Here is a 19643-nt window from a genome sequence, read left to right as displayed (position 1 = left end):
GAAAGCAGTGAGCAGCTGGTGGGGGTTGTGAGAGGCAGGGCCCTCTTTGTTCAAGGGTCTGAGTGCACTTAGGCCCGGGCTTCCTGACCCTCAGGGCTGCCCCGGGCTCCCCTGCCCGTCTCCTGCCAGTGCTCCTCTCAGGGCCTCCCCGGCTGTGCCTACAGCCCACAGTGTGGGGGAGGGGGGCTGGCACGGAGGCCCCGGGCACTGTGAGCAGAGGGGGACGTGGCCTCGGGCCGTCACTGTGTTTATTGCACATTGGAAGCTTCGAGACGGGCCTGACTCCTGGGCCCGGCGCACTCGTCTCCAAGGAACAAGGCCACTATGGATTCATTTTTAATGTGCTTGTAATGGAGCTTGAAATGAACACAGGCTTGTTATTTATTTTTCTTTTTGGTTCCTGGGCACCATCGCGGTGCTGGCCGCCGGGAGAGCCTGGGGCAGGGGAGCCGACACTGGGGCGCTCAGCCCCGCCACGAGCGAAGGTGCGTGTCCCCTGCCCACACCACCACCTCACCCCCCCGGATGCCCGCGGCCAAGGACGGACCCCAGGCCCCAGCCCCCAGCCCCCAGCCCCGGCCCCGACGGCCCTGCAGCCTCCACACTGTTGCTGGGTGAGGATGGACATTAGGGATTGACGGGGACCCTGCTCCCATCGACGAAGATGGGAGTCCTGGGGGAAGACAACGTGAATGCGCTCATGTGCCCAAATGATTAAGACGGTATACTTTCTGTTACGTATATCTTACCACAATTTTACAAAACGTTGAAAGAGAGGAGCCCGTTGAGGTTCTGGTGCCCTGGCTGCACCCCCCTAAGGGTGAGCCCAGGCCACTGCACTGGCCAGGGCTCAGGGAATGCCCAGGCCCCCTTCTTCTGGGAGCCTTAACTGTCTCTGAAGGCGGCCCTAATGTCACCCCCCAGCCGGCCCTCCTCGACTCCTGCCGACCGGACTGGGAGACCACATAGCCCGGGAACGACCATGGGGGCCGGAGAGGCTGGCTCAGAGTCGGCTCCACGTGCACCTGCGCCTAGGTCCCTACCTGGGCAGGGGGACAGCCTAACTTACAGTCCCTGGGACCCCACCCCCCAACGTCCCCCAGAAGACGGAGCCCCTGCTTCGTCATCCCAGGGGCCAGGAGGGTCTGGGGCGGGTGAACGAGGGGACGCCCGGTCGGGGTGGCGAGGCCCAGGGACCGGGGCCGCGGGAGGATTGCGGAGCCCCAGCAGGTCCCCCCGGCTTCTCTGCACCCGGAGCCCCGCGTCCAGCTCTGCAACTGTGCCGTCACCCAGAGCGCGTCTTGAAGACCCAGAGCTGAAGACGTGGCGCGTCCCTTCCTCCTGGGGGCCCGGCCCGCGGACAATGGGGTGCCGGCACACTCCGTGCTAAACAACATCATTCCCCACGACGCCTCGCACCACTGGGCCCCCGCGGGCCACACCGGGTATGAAAAACAGACTGCGAGTCCTGAAAAGACTGTAAAGACGTGATTTGTTCTTTTTCTGGGCCCCACACAGCAAGCTATACATAAATGCAGAAAGCAATGTTCATAAATTCTTTATGCTATTTACTTAGAGCCTGTGTTTATTAAACTGGTTGGCTTCCAAAATCTCCTTGTAGATTTCTTTCTCAAAAAAGTAAGTTTTATTCCTCCAGCCCACCATGAATTAAAAATGGGTCTTTGATATACTCAGCAGATCCTTCCCCACCCGTGAGCCTTACATAAGGGGTAGAAATAGACAATATTCATCAGCAGTTCAGACACACACGCGCACGCAGCTTGTCTGCAGCCCTGTAAGCCGAGCGGATTCTTAGACGGGCCTTCTTCGCCTGCAGCTTTTTCTTCCTTGGCTGAGATGTTTTGGAGTCTCTTTGGGATCCCAGCTAACTGGGATCAGGCCGTGAGAGACTCTCTTACAGGGAAAGGGCCTTCACGCCCCCCAAGCCCATTTATACGTCGATTCATATGGGATCTCGTCACGCCTCTTGAGACCAGGAGTGTGGACGAAAAAGCCCACTTTCCTGGGCAAGAAGCCGAGGCCCAGGGAGGGCCGGGGCTGGCCGGGGCCGCGGAGCCGGAGAGCAGCCAGGGCGGCTCAGAGCCCGGCTCACGATCTGGGTGCGTGCGCCCCCCGAGGTCTCGCCAGCTGGGCAGGTTCACGGGGAGCACACCTGTGTGTGCACCAACCGGCAGGCGGGATCCGCAGGGACGAGGCCCCGCTCTGAGGCTGGAGGTGCAGGACCAAGCCAAACCACGCAGAGGCCCAGCTCGTGTCGTCAAGCCCTCTCCCCAGAACGGGGAGGGGACCCCAGGAGCGCACGGCGGGTCTGAGGACACCAGGAGGGAGGGTAACTCCGTGAGCAGAGCCGGCAAGGGAAGGCCGAGTGATGCCTGCGTCAGACACAGGGCTGCCTTGCACCCCTGCAGGGGACAGGGTGCGAGCTGCATGCACCCCGTCACACGAGGGCGATTCCAGATGAAGCCAGGAGCTCAGAACCCACGGCACCCACACTAGGGCAGCCGTCCCACCCAGCACACCTGCCCCACCCCCCGACCCAGGCCCTAAACGAGGAAGCATCCTGGACCAGGGACGACGGAGGGCCCGCGCCTGGGGCGTGAGGCAGGTGCTACTGTACTGCGTTCGGCTTTTTTCTTCATTTGTCTGTTTTGATTCTGAGCTTCTGGGACTCTTACCTCTAGGGTGATCTTAGGATCAGGGCCAGCTACATAATCTTCCAGGCCTGTGAAAAATGCACAATTTAGGGGCTCCTGGGGGGCTCAGTCAGTGGAGCACCAGCCTCCGGCTCAGGTCATGACCCCGGGGTCCTGGGATGGAGCCCTGTGTCGGGCTCCCTGCTCAGCGGGGACCCTGCTTCTCCCTCTGCCTGTCTCCCAGAGCATTCTCTCCCCCACCACCCACTCTGTCAAATAAATAAATAAAATCTTTTTTTAAAAAAATGCACAATTTGGTGTCTCTTGCTCACAAAGCAGGTGTAATGATTCTAAAATATGAAGCCTTTCCCGTTGAAATGTTTTATTAACTCGAAGTCGCCACGGGGACACACAGGTAGCAGCAGAAACTTTCACGCCGCAGAGTATTAATATGTTGAGACTCATCATTTCACGTAAGATCATAAATAATAATATTTTATTAATGCAGTGTCTTGATCAGTCATAAAATGCTTTTTTTCTGGCTACCACTGTATTTCTTAGGTCATCAAAATCTGTGGTTCTGCCCACTTCATTGTTCCCCCGGGTTATTGCAGCTGATGGCAGATACAAGATTATAAATAACTTCTGATATTTTTTTACTTTTGAGAAGAATCTTTCTGCTAATGCAACAGTTCCTGGAGCTGCAAGGAGTATATGGGCTGGGACAACATTGGGATACATTTGATAAGTTAGTTTGAAATATAAACTGTGAGAGCATCTACAGCTGATAAATCCTGTGGGAGGATTTTTCTGCCATGATTCAGCTCTTCATACAAATTAATTCTGAAATTAATTGCAAATATGAAATCATACAATGCCTTTCTAGCTTCTCCTCCTCAGAAACTCAAAGGGCCCTCATGACTTGTGCATAATTCAGATGCTTGTTTCCAAAGCTGTGTCTTTGATTACAAGGAAAAAAAATCATTTTATTTCTTTAAAAAAAAATTATATATATATTTTTTATTTATAAATATCTTTTTTATTTTATTTTATTTTTTTATGATAGCCACAGAGAGAGAGAGAGAGAAGCAGAGACACAGGCAGAGGGAGAAGCAGGCTCCATGCACTGGGAGCCCGACGTGGGATTCGATCCCAGGTCTCCAGGATCGCACTCTGGGCCAAAGGCAGGCGCCAAACCGCTGCGCCACCCAGGGATCCCCTATTTATTTTTTTGAAAAAAATAGATTTTAGTTCTTTTCTGTTTTGAAAAAGATTAATTTTAAAGTGGCCTTCTTCACTAATAATCGCATTCTCTGAAGCTTCATATGAAAATAGTACATTTGTTTTTCCATGAAATGCAATGATTTAAAGCTTGGTTTCTATTTCTAAGATTGTGAATATCTGCCTTGCAGTATTGCCGCAGTTTTCAGAACGGGAGATCCTAAATTCTTTGAAGAACCCAAATACCTCCCCAATACGCACTACGGCAACATGCATGCAAGTGTTTTTATTTTGCACCAACCTGCCTGGCAGGACCGTCATTCCCATGCTGGTGGCCAGGCAGGAGTTCAGGCTCTTGCAGGCAGGCTCCCGGGACGCACCAGCAAGCCCACCCTCCTCTGTGGGTCCCCGTGCCGCCCCTGCACAGTCCCCTTCGCCCTGGCTGGGCCACCCTGCTCTCCCTGCTGCCCCCATCGCAGCTGCCACGGGGACCCAGGGGACACAGGCTGCCCAGAGGCATGCATGTGCATGTCGGGGACCCAGCCCATTGCCCGGCCCCCACATGCTGCCCGCGGCGCCCACGGGCCTGAGTGCACACATGTGCACACGCCACCTTGCATATCTCCGCTGCTCATGCCCTGGTCTGTCTTCCTGCTGTAGTTCCCTTGTAAAACTTCCACGTTCCAGGATAAAAGTTATTAAGTGCCCCCCATTTGCCAAGTGGGGGGCTGGGCATCACGAGGGCATGGTCACATGCCCCTTGGAGCACAGCCTCCAGCAGGACTGCCACAGGGGACAGGGCACGGGGGGGGTGGGCATCTCATCCCACTGGGGGTATCCAGGAGCAGGGCTGCCAAGCCCCGGACACTGGGGACAAACGGTCACCACCTTTTGTCTGTGGGATGTCTGCCCTGTACACGGAAGGGCCAAAGCCCTTTAGGAGGCAGCAGGATGAACGTGCGACCTGCGCTCAGGGACAAGCCACGTGATCACTGTCTTCCCTGACATGGTGAATTCAAGCCTCGTTGCACGCATAAACGTCACTCCCGGCGCACGGCACGTCTGCCTTCAGTGTCACCCTCTTGGAGATGGCTCCAAGACAGGAGGGGACACCGGGGCATGGAGGCTCAGAGCTCAGAAACAAAATTGGGTCTGAGCATCAGATTCTAGGGACCAAATGGAGGTGCCAATCTCTGAGCCGTCGCTCCCCGAGCCTTTGGCCTCAAGCACGTGACCCACGTCGCGGGCCACCGTGTGCTCCCCGGGGTGAGAGCTGCCTCCCAGAAATGCAGCCGGGCCCCAGAAACAACCGCAACGGCGACCGTCCACCGTTACATTCTTACCAGTGTCAGGGGATGGCGAGATTTCACGTTGCCTTGTCGTGATAAGGCCGCAGGGTGGGCACCCGTGTCCCCTTGACACAGATGAGACCGCTGGCCCTTCGTCAGCTAAGCAACCTGCCCCGAATCATCGGGCGATTTTGAGGACCCGCCCACTCCCGGTTTCAGCTGACCCGAGTCCCAGCTTTCTCCAGCCACACCACATTTTTTAATCACTATGGGTTTTTCATAGATGTCCTTTCTCAGTGCAGGTATGTTCCCACTACACCTACTTCGAGGAGGTTTTTATCAGAAACGGATGTTTGGCTCTGTCACATGCTTTTTCTGCGTCTATTGAAATGATCATAGGGTTCTTATCCTTTCTCTTGTTGAGATGCGATGTATCATGTTGATCGATTTGCAAATATTGAACCACCCTTGCAGCCCAGGAATAAATCCCACTTGATGGTAGTGAATGATTTTTTTTTTTAATGTATTGTTGTATTTGGTTTGTTAGTATTTTGTGGAGGATTTTTGCATCCATGTTCATCAGAGATAGTGGCCTGTAGTTCCCTTTCCTGGTGGGGTCTTTATCTGGTTTTGGAATCAGGGTACTGCTGGCCTCATAGGATGAGTTTGGAAGTTACCTTCTATTTTTTGGAGTAGTTTGAGAATAATAGGTATTAACCCTTCTTTAAACATTTGGTGGAATTTGCCTGGGAAGCTGTCTGGTTCTGGACTTTTTTGGGAGGTTTCCAATCATTAATTTGATTTTTTAAAGATTATATTTATTTATTCATGAGAGACACACACACAGAGAGAGGCAGAGACACAGGCAGAGGGAGAAGCAGGCTCCCTGCAGGGAGCCCGATGCAGGACTCAATCCCGGGACTCTGGGGTCACACCCTGAACCGAAGACAGATGCTCAACCACTGAACCACCCAAGTGCTGCTAATTAGATTTATTTGCTAATAATCAGTCTGTTCAAATTCTCTATTTCTTTGTGTTTCTGTTTGGGGAAGCTATATGTTTCTAGGAATTTATCCTTTTCTTTCAACTTGTCCAATCTGTTGGTCTGTAATTTTTCATATTTTCTTATAATAATCTTTTGTATTTCTGTGGTGTTGGTTATTAATTCTCCTTTTTCCTTTCTGAGATTTTGTTCATTTGAGGTCTTTTTTTTCTCCCTCTCTCTCTCTCTTTTTTTTTTTTAGAAACTGGCTAAAGATTTATCAATTTGTTGATCATTTCAAAGAACTAACTCCTAGTTTCATTGATCTGCTCTATTTTTGTTTGTTTGTTTCCAATTCATTTAAATCTCTATTATTTCCTTCCTTCTACTGGTTTGGGGGTTTGTTTGCTCTTCTTTTTCTAGCTTCTTTCCTGTAAAGTTAGGTCATTTATTTGAGACTTTTCTTGCTTCTTGAAATAGGTCTGTGTTGCTATAAACCTCCCTCTTAAAACAGCTTTGGCTGCATCCCAAAGGTTTTGGATTATCATTTCTCATTTGCATTTGTTTCCATATTTTTTTTAAACTTCTTCTTTGATTTCTTGGCTGACCTGTGCATTCTTTAGTAGCATGTTGTTTAGCTTCCATATATCTGTGCTCTTTCCAGATTTCTTCTTATGGTTGACCTCTAGTTTCATAGTTTGTGGTCAGAAAAAATGCATGGTGTGACTTCAATCTTTTTTAATTTGTGGAGGCTGGTTATGTGACCTAATATGTGTACTCTGCTGCTTTAGGAACACTCTGAATATATCTGTTAGATCCATCTGGTCCGGTGTGTCATCTAAAGCCACTGTTTCCTTGTTGACTCTCTGGTTGGATGATCTGTCCATCAATGTAAGTGGGGTATTGACATCCCCTACTGTGATCATATCCGTATCAATTAGTTCCTTTACCACTGCATCACCTTTTAATGCAGGGTGCTGGGTGGCAGGTACATAATGAGCCCCCCAAAACCAGTCACGCTCTACATTTACTAAAGTAGCTATAACAAATGCAATAGATTGGGGGGGTTAACAACAGAAATTTATTCTCCCTCAGTGTTGGAGGCTGGACACCTGATATCGAGGTGTCAGTAAGGTTGGTTTCTTCTGAGGCATCTCTCCTTGGACACCTTCCCATTGTGTCCTTACCTGACCTTTCTGTGTGTTCACATCTCTGGTGTCTCTACTGCTTCTTGAAAGGACACTAGCCATTTGGGATTAAAGCCTCATCCTATTGACCTCTTTCATTTAATTGCCTCTTTAAAGACCTTATATCCCAAAGTGGTGACATTCTGAGGTGCTGGGGATTGGATTGAATTTTAGGGGACACAGTTCAGCCCATAACATTCACTGTCTGCAAAAGGTCAAAGATATGTCTGTGAACTAATATCTGGATACTGTGATTGAGACCTTATTTGGAGAGAGAGACTTTGCGGATGAAATTAGGCTGATGATCTTAAGATGAGATCGTCCCGGACTAGGGTGAGCCCCAAATCAAATGACAAGTGTGTTTCAGAGACCCTCAGAGAAGGCAGCCAGGTAAAGACAGAGGCAGGGACTGGATGATGCCACCACCAGCCCAGAGCACCAGGAACCAGAGAAGACAAGGAAGGTTCTTCCCAGGAGCCTCCAAAGGCCCTGCGGACACCTTGATTTGGGGCTTTTAGCCTTGAAGTCGTGAGAGAGCACACATCTGTTGTTGTAAGCCCCCCAATTTATGGGTATTTATGACAGCAGCCCCTGCACAGACACTCCCGACTCACTAGTGTTGGGCTCTGGGAAGGAAGCGAGGCCCCGGGGTTCGGGCCCATGTATTCAAAGGCTGACATTGAAGAGGATGCCCGTCTGAAGGAAGGCTGAGCCCCAGCCAGAGTCCAGTGCTGTCTTCACGTGGCCTTCACCCTAAACAGGCCCAGCACAGCGTCCACTTTCCAGAAGCCAGGCACCACTGACTGACCCCTCTGCAGAGAGCGGCCTCCCACCCCCTCAGCCCCGAACACAGCCAACTTCTCGGTCCTCTGTCGGAAATCTCCTCTATGTCTTCCTGCAACTCATCTCTTTTCTTCCCAGAGATGAAACAGGTTTCCTATTCAGGACTTCATATTTAGAGGCCATTGTGTAAGTTTGCAGAAACCTTTTGTCGAGCTTCTGTGGGGTGACCGGGGTCGGCTTTAATATAAGGGAACACTGTCTGTGAAAAGCAGATTTGATTTGGCACCACGAGTGCATCTGCCAGGGATTTGGAAAACAGATATATCCTTGGGGAGAAGTCTAAGCGGATGGGGTGGGGGGGTAGGGGGCATGCGCATTAGAATGAACAATGAGCCCCAGGTGGGGTTCCTTACAAGGAGACTGCATCCAGCCCCTCATCCTTGGCTGGGGGTGCCCAAGACAAGGCTGTCTTTGGTGCTAATGGTGTTTGCACATTTAAATTTCTGTAAACCAAAACCAGGTAAACGCTATGGAAACCTCTATTTTAAGAACCTTAACTGTGAATCGTTTGGCAGAGCAGATAACGACCTAATGCCTCTACTTGCAAAGCTAGGTTTGCATATTTTATTTAGGCTTCGATTAAGTGAAGAAGACAACCCTGGGCAACCAGCGGTGAGGGCAGAGCGTGCTGACGACCCTGCTTCTGTGCAGCCCACCCACACTCGCGGTGACTTGCAGCTGGAGCTGGGGACGAGTGCCTCTCACTCAGAAGTGGTAGTAGCTCCGGGAAGCGCCTCCTTAGCCTAACGTCTCAATGTTCCCCATTGTTAATGGGACACACAAGGTAACATAGCCCTAGCCTCAAAGCCACAGACGTAGACATCAAGCCAAGCTTCGGTCCCTAGAACAATCATCCCAGGAAAACGGTCTTTGCAGAACCTGTGCTTGGTGTTGCCAAGGCCTCTGCAGACACGGGACATGTCAGAGAAGGACGGTGATGGAGGGACTCCTCTCGGCTTTGCTTTCAGGGATGCCAGCCAGTAGGAGCCAGTGGTCTAGCGTCCATGGTTTGGGATCACAGCCCCAGCCGGAAAGATGCTCTGAGCAAGGCATCCATCCTGAGAGCAGAGGGCGCCCATGACCCCGGGCATGAGTCCCGTGCATGCGGAATGGCCCCGCTGCTACCCCATTCACACCAGTGGTTACACTGGGACCCTGATAGCACCCCGCTGCCTCGTGATGTTTGTCCGTTGGCCCACCTCAGTCTGCAGCCCGCTCACTCCCACCTCAGCTCCTTGGCCCTGCTGCTTCCTCCCACCAGGGCCCCGACAGCAGGCTGCTTCCCACCCCAGCAGCCGCCCTTACCAAGGACAGACGTCCCTAAAATGTCACGGTTGCCCCTGGTAACCAGTCAAGGCTCTGTCGCTGTTCCCCCAGTTAAACACCTGCTGAAGGCTTCTGGGTGTCCAGCCAGGGCTGCCCGCTGGGGCCCCGAGGCCCCCAGTTCTGTCTCACAGGGGGAGGGGGAGGCAGGCCTCCTGCTGCCCACAGAGCCGCCCCCGGGACCCCGGGACTCCCCAACCCTCGATGCCCTCGCCGCCCTCCAGCTCTGGGAACTGCGTTTCAAGAGAAGGGCACAAAGTGAGGCTTTCTTTCACTGGAACCAGAGCACGCGGGCTGCCTGCCCAAGGAGCAGGACCCCCAGCTGGCCGGCATCCACAAGGTGGGCTGTTGGGGGCGCTGAGCACGCAGGCGGGAGCCCCAGGCCCTGGACTCTGCTCCGGGGACGTGCTGACCCGGGGCGCATCTTCCTCCGTCTTGGTCTATGATGAGAAGTAACCAGGAAAGGAAGATGCTGGTGGGGGCGGACACTGGGGACCTCAGGGGGAACCCCGGGACTCTGTTACCCTCCGAAACCCTCTGCCCTGTTCACGCTGGGAGGTGTCTGCAAGGTGCCAAGCAGGGACATGCTTACCATGTGAAAGAACGGCCCCTTCCTTCCAGGAGCTGCGAGTAGGGTGAGATGAACGTGGGGACCCAGGCACTACCCCGCAGCCCCGGACCGGGGCAGATTCCCCCCACCCCGCAGTCCCTCGGGTGGGATCCCAACCTCCTTCCAGCCCGGCAACGGACAGAGCCACAGAGACGCAGGGAAGCGCCTTCACACGGCTCCGTTCTGAGCGTTTCCTCTCCTGCGAAGGAAGGTCGCAGACCTGTGAACGACGGTCTCACTTATTTTTGAGGCTGAGACACTGAGGGGGAGGGGTGTGCAGGCCTCCGGGGAGCCAGACGGGGATGCACCGGACTGGGCTGCCCTGCTGGGGCCTGCGCCCTCCCTGGCCTCCCACTCGGCCTGAGAAACTCATCAGGAAGCCCCAGAAAGGCGAGGGCTCCTTTAGCCCCGACGCCCCCACCCCTGTCCACAGAGACAGGGAGGCCTGGGGGATGGGCAGCCAAGCCAGAGGGGAAGCTGCAGGGATGGCCGGGCGAGGGCCTGTGTGGTGGGAGGTGGGGGTTAGTGAGGAGCGGATCCTAAGACGGGGAGGAGGCAGGGGCAGCAGGGGTGGGGGGACGGGCCTGGGCCAGACTCTGTGATGCACAGCATGTGACCTTTGCCCCTTGCCCTGGCTGACGACCTCAGGACTGGCGTTTTCCAGATGTGGTGATTGGGTGTTGTTCCCCACGTCGGGGCAGCAGCTCTCCATCCCCGGCTCCATCCCTGCCTCCTCCAGGGGCCCCCCACTCCGCTCCCTCAGCTGCCCCCTCATCCTCCTCCGGGAGGGCACATTTCGGCAGAAACACATGCAGATCGGAAGCGACAAGGCTTTGGGGACGGCAGGAGGAGAGGCCGGCACAGCCGGAGAGACCGCAGCGTGGGGAACACGGCCGTGCCCCCGCATGGTGACAGCGTGTGACAGACGGAGGGAGCTTCCAGGACCGCGGCCCAGGTGCACAGAGGCGCTGACAGAGCAACCGAAGCAGGGCCCAGCTTCCTCTGCACTTGGACCCATGTCCCCGAGCTCTGAGGTCCCGAGCTTTGAAGAGCTGTAGGTCAGGAGACCCAACGGCATGGACAAGAGCGAGCCTCCCGCGGGGTGACAGCCTTGGTGCCCTGCCCTGCCGCCCAGGACCCTGCTGGCTCCGCACCTGGGTCTGTGATGTGCACCAGCGGAAGCAGCCCCTGGTGGGTGCCAGGTACTCACCGTGGCCCCCGGGCCGCCCTCTGTGGCAGCATCACCGTGGGGTCACCAGCCCCTCCTCGTGGTCCTCCGTGAGCTAATTTCCCTCAGAAGCAGCCTGTGCCTGCCACCGAACCTCTATCCACCTGCCCCTGGGGACGCAGCATCATCCTCGGAGGTAAATGCACCCCCGCTGGGCAGCGAGTGACCTAAATAAACCACTCCTCCCCGTCACCAGTGCGGCGGACAGTCCATTCCTCCTGCGAGTCCTTTCCCGCCTTCCTGCGCCGACCAGCGCTAGATGAGCCCCCGCAGATGGGACGGCGGCTGGGTCCCTGCAGCACGGCGCCCCGTGGGCTTCCACACCCGAGCGAATGAAGGAGAGCAGAGGCTCGGCAGTGCTGGCACGTGCCCGGACCCCTTCAAGGAGGGACACATCGCCAGCGCCGCGCACACCCAGACCTCGCCACTCACCCTTTGTTCACGAGGTGGCCACCAGCTGGCGCCTGGTTCACCTCCTGCTTCCCGCCACCGACTCCTGTCCTTTCTACAGCCCTGGGCACCCCGGGCCATTTGCATGCTCAAGGCCACCTCAGGGTCTGCTTTCGGGGAGCTCAGTGGCAACGAGGAAGGAGGGAAGGAGCGAGTGAGGGACGTCAGCAGGACGAGGGGCATCGCTTTTATTGCAAATGACGGAAATGAGACCCGGAACGATTCCTGGGCCAAGGAATCACTTCCACCATGAAAGGAGATCGTCAGACTTGTCCGAACGGCACAGGGAAGCCGTAGGAGGGTGGCTGCGACAGACTTGCCGGACACAGGTGGCTTGACTGCAAGGACGGTGCTGCCAGGGGCCCCGCGGCGCGGGGGAGAGCCAGGCCTTCCCCAGAGATCTGCGCGGCTGAGTAAATATAGGTGTTTTTCTCCCCAGGAATAGGTTTTTCCTCAAACCATCAGGGTTGACACCAAGCTGGATGCGTTTTAAGCATCCCCGAGTCCCAGGCTTCTCCATGGGGACAGCGGCTCCGCGACCAGTCCTCCGAAGGTGCTCATGCTGCGCCGCCCACCCGCCCAGTCTCCTCCTCCCTGTCGCAGTTCATTAAGATCCCCGGTTGTGGCGGAAATGTCACAGGGGAAGGAAAAGCTGTTGACAATTTTATTTTTAAAAGTAGCAGAGAAGAGGGTGAACCTTGTAAAAATAGCAAGCCCGCCACAGCATCGCGCCCAAAGCCAACGTCGCCGAGACAGCAGAGTTTGGTGTCAAGAGAACGGGGAGCCAGGCGTTGTCCCTGCGTCCCCTGCACCGGCACAGGATCCAGGGTCGAGAACGAACCATGGGATGTGGGTCCCCCCAGGGCTGACCGCTGACCCGCGCACCGGGGCTGTGGGCCGCCTCCCATGGGTTCCTCTGAGACAGGAGCTTCCCCTCCACGCCCGCCCGCGCCTGACCCAGAGGGTCAGGTCCCCCCGCCACCCTACGGAGCACAGGGCAGGTCCTCCCAGAGAATCTTCCCTCCCACCGACTACTTAGACACCCAAAGTTGCTTCTAGTTTCCTTTGACGCTCCGGGTTTTCTGTTGGGAGGAGCTGGGGTGTTTCGACGAGAGCGGGGATCCCGTGGGAAGCACGTGGCCAGAGGGCTGGAGGCCACGGGGTGATGACCTTCGCCAGGTGGCCCAACAGGAGAGACTGAGACGGGAGGGAATCCTGGGCTGGTGTCCCCTGGCCCCCTGCTCTGGGCGTCTGTTCCCTGGCACCCCCAGCTCCAGAAGTCTGTCCCCCAGGTCACCCCCTGCTCCAGGAGTCTGTCCCCCTGGGACCCCCTGCTCTAGCCGTCTATCCCCCAGTTCACCCCCTGCTCTGGGCATCTGTACCCCCGACCCCCCCCTGCTCTAGGCTTCTGTCCCCCAGCCCCCCCTGCTCCAGGCATCTGACCCCTGGGCCCCCTGCTCCGGGCGTGTGTCCCCAGGCACCCCCGTGCTCCGGGCGTCTGTTCTCCAGGCCCCCCTTGCTCTGGGCATCTGTTGCCCAGGCCCCCCTGCTCCAGGTGTCTGTGCCCCAGATCACCCCATGTTCTGGGCGTCTGTCCCCCGGGGACCTCCTGCTCTGGGCAACTGTCCCCCCGGCCCCCCTTGCTCCGGGCATCTGTCCCCCAGGTCACCCTGTGCTCCAGGCGTCTGTCCCCTGGGGGTCCCCTGCTCCGGGCCTCTGTCCCCCTGCTCCCCACTGCTCTGGGTGTCTGTCTCCGAGGTCTGGGGCTCAGCCCACGTTCCGTGGACTTATGAACACACTTCGTAGTCCTTGGAAACCTGAAAGGTTGAGGTCGCGTCTGGGAGCCGAGAGGCTGGGGGCACAGGGGGGAAGCTGCGAGCCCCAGCCCTGCGCAGAGCCACAGACGGAGGGTCCTGGGGCAGCCGGCAATCACGGGGAGGCCACTGAGGGTCCCCAGGCGCAACCCCAGGCACGAGCCCTTCGGCGGGGGCACCGAGAGCCCTGAGGCAGGACGTGTCCTTCTGCCTTTGGGGAGTCCAGGGCAGAGGGGAAACCACAGACACACATGAGCACTGTGGGCTTCGGAGTGGGTGAACACACTTGCAGCACTTAGAGAGTGTCTGCTGTATACCAGGGTCTGTCCTGGGTTCTGAGGTCACAGAGATGCACCTGGAAGGCCCAGAGGGAGAAGAGGCCGGTGGTCAAGGACGATGCCGCGTGGTCAGGACGATGAGCCGGCACGCGGCCTGTCCCGGGAGAGCCCGGAGGGAGCCCCGTCCAGGCGATGCTGTGATGGTGGCGCTCCAGGTGTGCGTGGAGCCTGAAGCCCCCACCCGCCACCGCCTTCGTGGGTCAGTAACAGTGAGTCCCAGAGCTGGAGACGTGCCCCAGGTCCCCCGGCTGGCGTCCTTGGACCGATGGGGTCCTTCTAGGGGACCGTGATTTAGAAGCAGAGCATGAAACCTGCTACGGGCCCAGATCTGAGACATTTCTCCACGATGGCAGAGACAGTCCGTCCCATGAGGAGCCTCGAGATCGTGCTTCTGGCAAAGAGGAAACACCGAGGCGTTAATTAAACCAGATTCCAGGAAGCACAAGCACGCCCACACGTGTGCTCTGTGTCCTGCCCAGGCTGGGCCCCCACGGTCCCCTCCATCCACCGCCCCCTCCATAGGCACATTCTGCACACCTGGCGCCTGTGGGGGAGACACGGAGTCCTCAGGCCCCAGGCTCGGGGTCGGGGGAGACTCCCTGTGGGTCCCCCAATGCCTGTGCAGGCCAGCCGACTCCCAGAAGCCCTGCCCTCGGGGGGGACGGTCCCCCAGTGTGCCCCCAGCTCCTGCGGTTTCCAGGGGAGGCTGAGCTAACGCCCTGTCGTGCCTTTCCCCACACCATGCGAGCCCCGTCCCCGCTGCCACGTGCTCCTCACCCTTGAATCTCTGGCTCCCGGGGGACCCCAGGCCGAGACCCGGGCACAAAATCCTCTTTGAAGCGTGGTCTCTGATTGCAGCCAGCCGACACAGCTCCCAGCTCCGCAGCTGCGGGTCGCCCCCGGGGGCCGTGCATCCCTTCCCACGAGCAGGTCTTCTGCGCGTCCCACTAAAGCCAGGCAGCCCCCAAAGAGCATGCGCTGGAGCTTCTCGAGCATTAACTAGGTGACGAAACCCCCTAACATCCGAGGCCGGTCCTCCATCCCCATGAAGGAGTCGCCGTAGCCGCCTACGCGGGTGCCGAGAGACATCGCTCATGGCTTGCCTGACACCGGGTGCGGCCCAGAGTGACAAGTGTGCCTCCCTGTTCAGCCTGAGGCCCCACAGGGGCCTCAGTCTCCTCGGAGCCCGGGGGGCGATCGTGTCCACTGGCAGAGCTGACGATTCCCTGGCCCTGGATGGTTCTCCGCGACCACCGTCGGGGCCCTACTGCGTGCAGGCTTTGTTTTAGACATTGAGTGGGTCGTGGCTCGCTGCAGGCGACGGAATGGCTGCTAAAGCATCCCCATTAAAAAAAAATAAATAAAAAATCAAAAAATTAAAAAATTAAATAAATAAATAAATAAATAAATAAATAAATAAAGCAAGCATCCCCGTGTCCCAGAGAGGGAGACCGAGGCACACAGAGGCCGCACGATGTGCCCCAGGTCACACTGCCGGGAGTGAAGGCCACGCCCGGAGCCCGGACCTGGTGCCTCCATGGTCCACGCTCAGACTCCCTGCTCGGCGTCCTGAGCGCACACGCGGGAAGCAGTCGAGAGGCCAGTAACCAGCGGAGGCTGCCTGCATCCCAGGCTAAGTCAATGCCTGTATTTATTGAGATCACGTCTCAACCAGGGTATTTTTAGGCAGTCTAGCGTTGTGATTCTCTAGCACTGGGAGTGTATTAAACTCAGCCCTACTTACCAAAAATATGCCTGTGTCCACACTGCCTCTCGCACCGAGGCGAGGAGCCGGCAGGAACAACAGGGCTCCGCTCTCCGCCCGCAGGCTCAGAGGGCGCCGGGGCCTGGGCTCGGACGGCGGGCCGGGGCCGCTTCGCCCAGCTCTGGCTCTGACGACCCAACTCCCTCAGTACCGGGGAGGGGGGCGCCCCTGTAAGTTAAAAAAAAAAGAAGAAGATGGACAAAGATGGAGAAGAGAAACAGGCAGAGAGGAAAGAACAGATTCCCGACTTTCCTGAAACGAAATCGAAAGTGGCACATAGGAGGACGCGCAAAGGAGTCCACACCGGCCCGCTGGCTCCTTCCTTCTGCCTCCTGCACCGAGCGAAGCGGCGAGATCAGCGATATCGAGGGTGAGCACACGGTCGCAGGCCCAGGAACCGAGGCAAGACCTGGGAAGGAAGGCAGGGGACGCTTGGCAAGCATCCTCCGCGAGCCAGGCTCCGGCCGGCATCCCCCTCCGTCCTCACAAAGGCAGGAGGCCGCCCGGCGAGGCCCAGGCCAGAGCGCTCAGGCCCCCTTCAGCTCCAGCTCCCTCGCCGTTGTGCCTCCTCCAGGCTGCCTGCTGGATGAGTTTTGGAGGACGGAGGACGGGGCGACCGCCCTGGGGCTCCCAAGGGCACCGGGGTCAGCCGGGCAGAGGGCACGGTGAGGTCAGCCTCCTGGACCACTCACGCATCCCCTCGAGGCAGGACAGGCCAGTCTGGGTCACGTCCCGCACACCTGAGGAGCATCCCCAGGGAGTGCAGAGCCGCGGAAGGTCCCGTGCAGAGAGGGGCACCACCAGGCCTGTGCCCTCACGCTGGGGCCCCGTCCACAGTGCCGGGGAGAGGGAGCACGTGAGGGGGGCGACCGGGGCCGGGGTCCCGGCTGGAGCCGTGCACATGTGCTGGGGCGGGTGAGCCACGGGCGTGGGGGTCAGCCTGGCGCCATCTGTCCTCCCAGGACAGGAGCCCCCTGGGCCCTTGGATCCCCGTCTTCCCCTCTCCAGGCACCGGCGACCTCAATGGCACAATGTTTCCTGAAGGGGCCTGAGTGATGGAGACAGGGCCCCGGGCAGGCCAGCCGGCGGGGCAGGGAGAGCGTCAGGAAAGCTACCGTCCTGCCCCCTGAGGGTGGCCACCAGCCTGCGGGGTGAGGCCTGGGAGCCCACAGCAGCGCCGGACCTCGGACGGGCTGTCCCCGCACAGAAGGGACGCTGAGGCCTGGGTCACTGCCCCCGGCAGCTGCTTGCACCTGCGCCCCTGCCATCTGCTGTTGGCAAGGCCAGGCGGTCAGAGGGAAGAGGGCCGAAGGCCGCTTGAGGGTCGGGCTCCCCAGCCCCGGCTCCAGACCACCCCATCCTCCTCTGACCCAGCTGTGCAGCCGCCCTGAGGCTGGGAGACCCCTCGGCGCCCCTCGGCTGCGCTGGGACCCTCCTGGAGACCCCTGGCTGGAATCGGGTCCAGCCTCCAGGGTGTGGGAGGGCAGCGCCCGGGCACCAGAGGGTCATGGGGATGCCGCCCCCCCCCCATGTGGTGATCCAGTAACCTCTCTCCTCGGGAACCCACGTCATGTGGGTCCTCCCCACGGAGCCCGCACCTGGGGTGCTGACTGTGTCGGCAGGAGCCTCCGGGGCCTCCACAGGTGGGCCCAGGCCACCCCTCTGCCACTCAGCGGGGGAAGGTGGCTCTCCCTTCTCCTAAACCCTGTGCCACAAAACAGGGATGTTTCGGGAAAAGTAAAATTGGCTCCCCGGGGGTAAACATGCTAACTAGCTTCACTTTTGTTTTGAGAATTAATACAAGCCTGCACAGAAATATTTTGAAAAGTGGGGTATACGTGCATGCGTGTGTGTGCACGCAGTGTGCCCGCCCCGCTGTGCCATCCTGCAAGAGCCGCTGTCACCACAGACGCCAGGTCACTCGGGGGCCTCGGGAGCTGGCGGTCGCCCGTAGACCCCGACAGGGACGCGCAAGGCCGCTCCAAGGGCCCCGGAGCCCGGCTCCCGCGCCACCGCCGCGCCCTCTCATTTCAGCCAGTTGGTGAGACCAGCCCACGTTCACTGCGTGCTGCGCGCTGGCCGATCCCACCCCCAAGGCCTGCGCTCACGAGGGGAAGCGGTACATCGCGCTCGGGAGCTTCCGAGGGGGCAGCAGGCGTGCTCGCGCCTGGCGGAGGCTGAGCGAGCGGGACGGCCCGCGGGGAGGGTCCTGACTCTCCCACCCTCGGAGGGCTTTGGAGTAAAGATCCACGGCTGGGGCGCCCCGGCTCTCCCCGGCCCCACGCTCCCACCCACGCCCCGTCCCCGTGCTCACGTCGCGGTCCCCCTGCTGCAAGGACCTCGGGGAGGAGCAGCCCCATGTCCCTCCCGCCGCGCACACCACCTCGGGCGTTTCAACGGCCCAAACTGTCTTCCGGTCACATCCAGCTGCAAGGGAGCCGGGGGAGCCGTCTCCGCTTCGGGCAACCTGGCGTCCAGCTGGGAATAGGGGCGCTGTGACGAGACGCGGGGGGGTGAGTGTCGGCGCCTCCAGCAGCCGCTTTCACAACCGCTAACGTGCATTAGTGTCAAACATCCAGTGACCTTTGAGCGCACAGAGTTAAGTACGCCGTGTTCCTTCTTTCATGAGTAGACTGCTGAAAGTAAACAGATTTTATGTCTTAGAATAGTTTTACGTTTACAGAAAAATTGAACACAAAGCATAGGGAATTCCTGTACGTGACACACAGATACACTCACAGGCACCCACTCATTCTCACACACACGTGCACGCATGCACACACGCTCTCACGTGCACTCACCTGCGTGACCACACGCATGCACACACGCGCACGCACACTCCCACTCACGTGCACACGCACAATCACTCGCACACTCACTCATGCATGCACACTCTCACATGCACACGTCTGCTCACCCTCACATGCACGTGAACGCATGTCCACTCACACACAATGCTCACACACGCGCACACACACACAAAATTCCTCCTAGTGGTCGCCGTGGGGCGTGTCTCCCTGTTGATGAGCCAATCTCGATATGTTAACTGCTCACCTGAGGGTGCTCGTGCTCGTGCTGTAACTTCTATGGGCTGGAACAAACGTGTAATGACACGGACTCACCATTACAGCATCACCCGGAGAAGTCTCACTGCCCTGGAAGCCCTCTGGGCCCCCCTGTCCTCCCTCCCCGCACCCCGGCCACCGCAGGTCCTAGCACCGTCCCCACAGTGTCGTAGAGCTGGAGTCAGTATGCGGTGCTCCCCGATGGGCTGCTTTCCCTTCATTACGTGCATTTGAGGGTCTTCCCTGTCTGTCCACGGCTCCATAGCTCATTTCCTCCTAGCGCTGCGTGGGAGTCCCTCGTTGGGCTGGACCGCAGGCTGCGTGGGCTTCCTCCAAGGCCCCGAGGTGGCCTTCCCCTCGGGTGATCACCGAAAAGCAGAGGCGTGCAGGGTTTGGTGCCGACATTACGTTTTCAGCTCTTTCGAGCATACACAAGGAGCACAATTGTGGATCGGACGGTAAGGGTCTGTGCAGCTTCCTGAGAAAACTCCACGCCCCCCGCCAGCCGCGAGCAGGCCGTTCCCGTCACTTCACGTCCACACCAGCACCAGCTGTTGTCAGCGGGTCCGTTCTGACTGAGCTCACGGGTGCGTGGTGGCGTCTCACGTGTCAGTGCACAGTCCCCCACGCCACGTACGAATCTGTTCCTGCCTGCCGTCTCGCGGGGGAGGTTTCTGTTCCAAACTTCCAGCCACGTTTTTTTACTGGGTTCTTTTCTTACTAGGCTTCTGTGGTCCTTTGTCGATTTTGGATTCAGGTCCTTCATCAGACATGGCTTTGCAAGTGTTGTGCCCGTTGGTGGATTGTCTTTCTGTTCTCTTAGCAGAGCCGTGTGCAAAGCAGACATGTTTAATTTTAATGAAGGCTGACTTAG

The sequence above is a fragment of the Canis lupus genome, chromosome 10 (genome assembly GCF_003254725.2).
Source record: "Canis lupus dingo isolate Sandy chromosome 10, ASM325472v2, whole genome shotgun sequence".
In the NCBI taxonomy this organism is placed as follows: Eukaryota; Metazoa; Chordata; class Mammalia; order Carnivora; family Canidae; genus Canis; species Canis lupus.
This window is presented reverse-complemented; position numbering follows the sequence as displayed.